Source organism: Lepidochelys kempii, chromosome 21, assembly GCF_965140265.1.
Source record: "Lepidochelys kempii isolate rLepKem1 chromosome 21, rLepKem1.hap2, whole genome shotgun sequence".
Classification (NCBI taxonomy): domain Eukaryota; kingdom Metazoa; phylum Chordata; order Testudines; family Cheloniidae; genus Lepidochelys; species Lepidochelys kempii.
The window spans coordinates 19138983-19145931 of NC_133276.1; the positions used below are offsets into that span (position 1 = coordinate 19138983).

Genomic DNA, 6949 nt, shown 5'->3' on the forward strand with positions numbered 1-6949 from the left:
CATGCACATTGTAGGGAGAGTGGTCACTTTGGATGAGCTATTACCAGCAGGATAGTGAGTTTGTGTGTGTGGTTTTTGGAGGAGGGTGAGGGGGTGAGAGAACCTGGATTTGTGCAGGAAATGGCCCACCTTGATTATCATGCACATTATGAAGAGAGTTGTCACTTTAGATGGGCTATTACCAGCAGGAGAGTGAGTTTGTGTGTGGGGGGGTGGAGGGTGAGAAAACCTGGATTTGTGCTGGAAATGGCCCAACTTGATGATCACTTTAGATAAGCTATTACCAGCAGGACAGTGGGGTGGGAGGAGGTATTGTTTCATGATCTCTGTGTGTATATAATGTCTGCTGCAGTTTCCACGGTATGCATCCGATGAAGTGAGCTGTAGCTCACGAAAGCTCATGCTCAAATAAATTGGTTAGTCTCTAAGGTGCCATAAGCATTACACTATGTGACTTCGGTGTAACCGTTTCTGTAGTCTCATCCAGTCTTCCAGATTTAAATGAAGTCACTGTTCTTTTACGCTTTAGACCTCTAGACAGTGACATTTTGGGATTGATTTTTACCAGATTGGTTTATTTAAAATTAATACTTTTATTATACGGCTACTATTTCAATGCGCTTAGCAGCGTGACTCGACAAAAGGGCAAACAGGAGATCAGTCAGATCAGGATACCTGAAGTTTGTGCATAGCTCCAATCATGCCCACGCATCTGGGGCAAAAAAATGAGGGAAAATGGAGATGTGTGGGTCCGACCTTCCCAACATGATCAATGTTCCACGTTTGAAATGCTGGCAGGGAGGGGTATGATTCATTGCCCTCCTTTCCCTTTTCTCCCCTTGCCAGCTAGTAGAATCTGGCTGTGTTGACAGATGGCAGGGTAACAGTGTCAAAAGTCGCCCGTAAATGATATTTCGGCCTGACTCCAATAGAGTATTTCATTTTTTGTGCATGTGGTGTTTCGCTGTGCACGGGGGGGTTTAGGATCTGTGTGTGCGTGCACAGCGAACCAGGAACAGTGTCCAGGGGGCAGTCAGGGGACAGGGAGTGGTTGGATGGGGCAGAGGTTTTGGGGGGGTGGTCAGGAGACAGGGAACAGGGGGTTTGGATAGGTGCGGGAGTCTCGGGGGGCCTGTCAGGGGGCGGGGATGTTGATTGGGGTCAGGGCAGTCAGGGGACAAGGAGCAGGGGGGTTGGATAGGGGGTAGGGTCCCGGGAGGGGGTAGTCAAGGGTCAAGGAGATAATAGACCAACAGACAAAATTATAATTATTATGTATACATAATAATAAGTATTCATAAAATTGTCCAATTACAGGTCTATATTATTTAACTACAATAAAGTATTAACAATCTTCTCGTTTCTGATTATGAATATAAGTAGACAAGAATAAAGGTATAACATAAAGTACAATAATAAAACTACAACTATAAATAAAAGTATATAACTGCAATGTTTTCAAATTTCATACCACAAAATGGGAATATTTTTTATTTTTTTGCCTTTTGACGTGTCGGAGTGCCATTTCAGTCGGTGAGGAAGCCGAAGAACGATGTAGAAAGCAAGGGAACTTTAAAAAACTTCCTAGCTCACTTGCGAGAGTATTCAAGACTCTCGAGACTTCGAGAGTGTTCTATCATGGGAGTGGTTATCTCCACCACTCACAATGCAAGATCGGCTACTTGCCGGACTGGTGGTGGGGTATATATAGGGCAGCACGCGTCCCTACGTAATAGTAGTAGTAGTAAATAAATGTTTGCGACAACTCAAATTAACTTGCATCCGTTATTATTCATGAATCAGGAAAATTATTTTTATAGATTTTTTTTATAATGTATTATGGCCACGATTAAGAAAAGGAAGTATGATGAAGACTACATTAAGTATGGTTTCACCATCATGGAAAAAAATGGGATCGATCATCCTCAATGCATAGTATGCCACGCAGTTCTCAGCAATGATGCCTTGAGACCTAGTCGTCTTGAGTGACACTTGGCAAAGAGCCACAACGCTTTGAAAGAGAAACCAAAAGAGCTTTTTGCTGCTAAACTTCAACATTTAAAATGCATGAAGCTGGACACTACTGGAGCTTTTCATTAAGCGTCGGCCAAAGTGGTAGAAGCATCTTATGAACTGTCATTGCTCATCGCTAAAGCTAAGAAAGCGCACATAATAGGAGAAACTCTTGTGAAGCCTTGCTTATTGAAAGAAGCGGATATTGTGCTTGGTGCTGAAAGCAAGAAAAATATATCGGAAATTTCGTTTTCTGACAATTCCACGAAACATCGCATCGATGACATGGCGAAAGATCTAAAACTTCAAGTTGTGGAGGCAGTGAAAGCTTCTCCTTTTTTCGCAATTCAGTGCGACGATACCACTGATGTAGTACAATGCTGTCATTTGTTTGTCTACGTTTGATTCATTAATGATGGAACTGTGAAAGAATAACTGCTTTTTTCGAAGGAATTGATGACCACATCAAAGGCTTCGGATGTTATGAAAACGTTTTCTGACTTTTTTTTTAAGAGAATGGCCTTTCATGTGAAAAACTGGTTGGTGTATGCACAGCCAGTACTCCAGTGATGCTTGGCTCTTGCTCTGCATTTGTGACCTTGGTGAAAGAAAAAAAATCCAGCCATAACCATGACTCACTGTGTCATACACAGATAAGCATTGGCTGCTAAAACCCTTCCAGATGACTTACATGACTCGTTGAATTTGGCCATCAAAGTTGTCAATTTTGTGAAGAACAGTGTTTTAAATACGAGACTTTTTGCAGCTCTTTGTGCAGATTTGGGAGTGGATCATAAAATTATTTTGTTTCACACAGAGGTATGATGGCTTTCCAAAGGGAACATGCTTTCGAGATTATTCGAACTGAAAGATGAAGTGGAAATTTTCCTCAAGCAACAGAAAAAAGAAGAGTTATAGCATGCATTTACAGACCACACGTTTCAACTTTCACTGGCATACGTCATGGACATTTCTGAATCTTTGAACAATCTCAATTTGAAGTTGCAAGGAAACAACACTGAAAACATTATAGTGCACCACGGTGCCATCAAAGTGTTTGCGGAAAAAATCAAGCTTTGGAAACATCGAACACAAGCCCAGATGCCTAACTTTTTGTCTTTTCCAACATTTTCATCACTCGCTGAAAATGAAGGTTTCCAAGAACTTTGTAAAGAGAATGCAAAGAACAAAGTTGTGTTTCATCTGGACTGCCTTGCTGACGAATTCATCTGCTATTTTCCAGACAACTTTTCTGGCAACCCTGTTCATAAATTAGCACATAATCCATTCAGTGTTGATGTCGATTCATTGCCAGAAGTATTGCAAGAACAAGCACTCAAAATGAAATACGATTCAAGTGCAAAAGATAATTTTGAAAACTTAAGCCTGGAACAATTTGGGATAAAATATTTCCCAATTTACCCGAAAAGTTGGAGAAGAAGCACTACATATTATTCTTTCGTTTTCGTCCATGTACCTCTGTGAAAAAAGCTTTTCAAGTTTAGTCATAATAAAAACAAAACAAAGGAATCAACTGGATGTCAAAAACAATTTGCGTTGCACACTTTCATCTTTCAAACCTAGGATTTCCCAACTCATGAAGAAAATGCAGCATCATCCTTCACATTAAATTTGTTTTGTTTATGCTATTTCTTATCTTAAATTTCATTTTTATTAAATTTTTGTGCCAAGAAAAACTATTTGTGCTTATTTTTAATTTTAAATTACAAATTGAATTTGTTAAAAGGGGGGGTTGGATGATGGTAAAGGAGAGGTGGGGGGCGTGAGGGTTTCTTGAAAATTAAAAAGGGGACACGATGCCAAAAAGTGTGGCTCACAATCTTTCCAGACTACCTTACCCATTTTAAGAGTCTGATTTGTCTTGTGTACCCCTCAAGTTTCACCTCTTAAAAACTTATAAAATCAGACATAAAAATTCAAAAGTGTCACAGCACACTATTTCTGAAAAAATGGCTTACTTTCTCATTTTTACCATACAATTATAAAATAAATACATTTGAATATAAATATTGTACTTATATTTCAGTGTATAGTACACAGAGCAGTCTAAACAAATCACTGTCTATGAAATTTTAGTTTGAACTGACTTCACTAGTGTTTTTTACGCAGCCTGTTGTAAAACTAGGCAAATATCTAGTTGAGTTTTTGTACCCCTTGGAAGACTTCCGAGTACCCCCAGGGGTACACGTAACCCTAGTTGAGAACCACTGTTCTAGATGGTCCAGCTGACCCACTGCCATTCTCATTGTCTACCCTGGGAAATGGGACAGGGCAGAACAAGCCAGCTCTCTGGGTGGATACTGTTACAGAATAAATGTTACTGAATTCCAGAATCATTGATCTGCTCCCTATTTCCCCATACAGACAAGGCCTAAAGAAAAGGCAAGACTTGGCACCATAGTTGCATCGGGATGATTGGGACCAAAGACCCAACTTCCCTGAGAAATGGGAGACCAACATGCAGGGCAAGCTGAGGTTATGGCTACAGATCCAGAAAGGTGTGATTGTGGCACAGTTAGGCATAACATGCCAGCTTCAATCTAGCTAACATGGGTAACAACAACAAAGAAGTTGCAGCAGCGTGGACCCCTGTCATTAGCCAGCCACTGGAGTACATCCCTGGCAGGCTGGTACTGGGGCAGCGAGCCCATGATGCCACATGTTCACTACCAGCATTATCTGCACCTGCTAGACTGAAGTTAGCATGGGCCCCATGGCTTCCTACATGACTGTGAGCTGGACCCATTGGGTTCCAGTAGCTCAGTGAGATTAGAAGAGACTGGATGTGTGTGTTCCTAAATTTTCTCCAAAGTTTTGTTTCTGCTGCTGAATATGGTAGCTGGATTTAAGAGGATGCACTTGTGACAGCCAGGTGGACCTGCTCAGTAAGAAGGGTTTGACACAGACGGGGTTGTACCCAGATCCCAGGTTAAGTGTGGGAGAATTGTGAGATTCCCACACCCAGACAAGTAAGGGCAAGAGATCAAACACCTGATGGGATGCAAGGAGGTTGACCGGATTGTGGCTACCCTGTAAATATGACAGCATCTATCTGTCTATCTAGAGCAGGGGCACTTTTAGATCAGAACAAAGTAACAATCTGGGCTGCTTTATTTATTGTGGATAAGGGATATGGATTGCTTTAGCAAATCTTTAACTTCAAAAAATTCTAATTATATTGCAGAAAAAATGTGGGATTTATTAATAATAATACAGGGGCCTATCAGTTGTCAAACTTGTTTCCAAAAATTAGGAAAAAGAATGGTGAAAAAGAGAGGGATAAAGCGAAAGATGGGTGTGTTTGGCAATTGATAGATAGACATAGCATGATGGGTCCCTGGTATCAGCTGGAGCCTTTATCAAACCAATAACCCCTCTACATTCAGATCAAATGTAACATCTTTTTAAAGGATGTAGGAAGGTCTTTGCTGGGAAAATTCACATAAGATAAAATAGTTAGCAGCTTTAAAAGGATATCCCCAATCTAGCATTATTTGTTTATCCAATTTGTGGATGACACTGTCTTGTGTCTCTGCCTGCTTTCTGTCTCTTCCCCTGTCTGTCTATTTCCTCTCTGTCTTTCTAGGTCCTTGTCAGTCTAAGATTGTTCCTGTCCCTCCAGTATCTGTTAAAACATTTGCATTCTGCTAATAAATTGTTTAAGAAATCTGGCTCACCAGTTGCTACTAAAGAGAGCTCTAAAGTGCGCTAGGAATCCTAAGCCTCAACAATGTTCCAAACTTTCATCCAAATTAAGAAATAATAAATGCCTTTACTTAAAAAAATAACAGCATAAATGTATTTCATTAGTAAAATAATACATGCAGGTCAGCTTTCCAGCAATGTTGGAATGACAGAATCCATTCCAATCCCAAAGCGCTGGAATAAGGAGGACGTTATTCGAGTTAATGATTATTACTGAGAACTGGACTAATGCTACCCGGAGAGGTGGCTGAGCCCCACTTCAGAAATTTACAAATAACTCAGCATGAGGGAAATTCGTACTTTGTTGATTTGTTCAATTGTCAAGTCCTTTCAGAACAAAATTCCTCTCTTAAGAATCTTTTAGCTGAAACAGTGACTCGGGTTGAAGGAAAATGTTCCGAAATAGACTAAACTCAGAGTCGCGAAGATCAAAACTTGGCAGGGAAAGGAGCTCATAGGCGGTGGGTGCCAGCGGAGAAGGGGTGAAATGAACCTGCGCCCCTGAACGCACACACTCGAAGGCCCCCTTCCGCGGGAAGGTTTGGCGCCCACCCCCAGCCTTCACAAGGGGCTCCGCTCCCGGTCCCGCGCCCGGGGTCCCGGCTGTGGCCCAAGCCTGGGCCCCCGGCCCTTACCCCTGTCCGGGTCCCCACTCCCGGAGACACGACTGTGCTCCCAACCCCACTGAGCGGGGCGAGACACGGACAGGTCTCAGGGGGCAGCTTTCAACACCCCCACCACTAAAAGCTGGAAGAGAGGGTCAGTACGTCCGGGAGTTACCTGCGGCAGCTGACGAATTTCTCCGGGTGGAGGCTCAGGGGTGAAAGCCGGAGGACCCTGCACTCCCCCACCGAGACCGGCGATGCTCCGCGATGAGCGGAAGCCCGCAGGTTTCTATGCGCTGTGCCCTGCGGCTGCGGCGGCGGCTAATCGCGCTGCCCAGGAGTTTCCGCAGACCAGGCGTCTCGCTCCTAGCCGAGGACAGGAAGGCGAGTGCGAATGCTGGGCTGGGGGGGAGGCAACTGAATGAACACGGAGGGAGCTCAGTTTCTCCGGGGACAATTCAGAGTCACCCCTGGCCTGGGGGGAGGGCCAGATTCCGGGCACTTCGGGTGGATATTGGGTGCAGAGTGAGGCTGATGACCGGGGGAAACCCACATTTGGCAGTGGGGTGTGGGGCCTGTGATGGAGGGAGGGATAATCCGAAGAG

General features: G+C 43.3%; 1 protein-coding gene across 3 annotated transcripts in view; it reads right to left on the reverse strand.

Moving 5' to 3' along the window:
• Nucleotides 1–6660, reverse strand: part of LOC140901315 (homeobox protein SIX6-like) — a 36360-nt gene extending 29700 nt beyond the window's left edge. For all 3 annotated transcript variants that reach the window (XR_012155819.1, XR_012155820.1, XM_073319935.1), the window contains exon 1: nucleotides 6520–6660. The gene's annotated coding sequence lies outside the window, so the exon portion shown is untranslated. The remainder of the gene's footprint in view (nucleotides 1–6519) is intronic.
• Nucleotides 6661–6949: the final 289 nt, after the last annotated feature.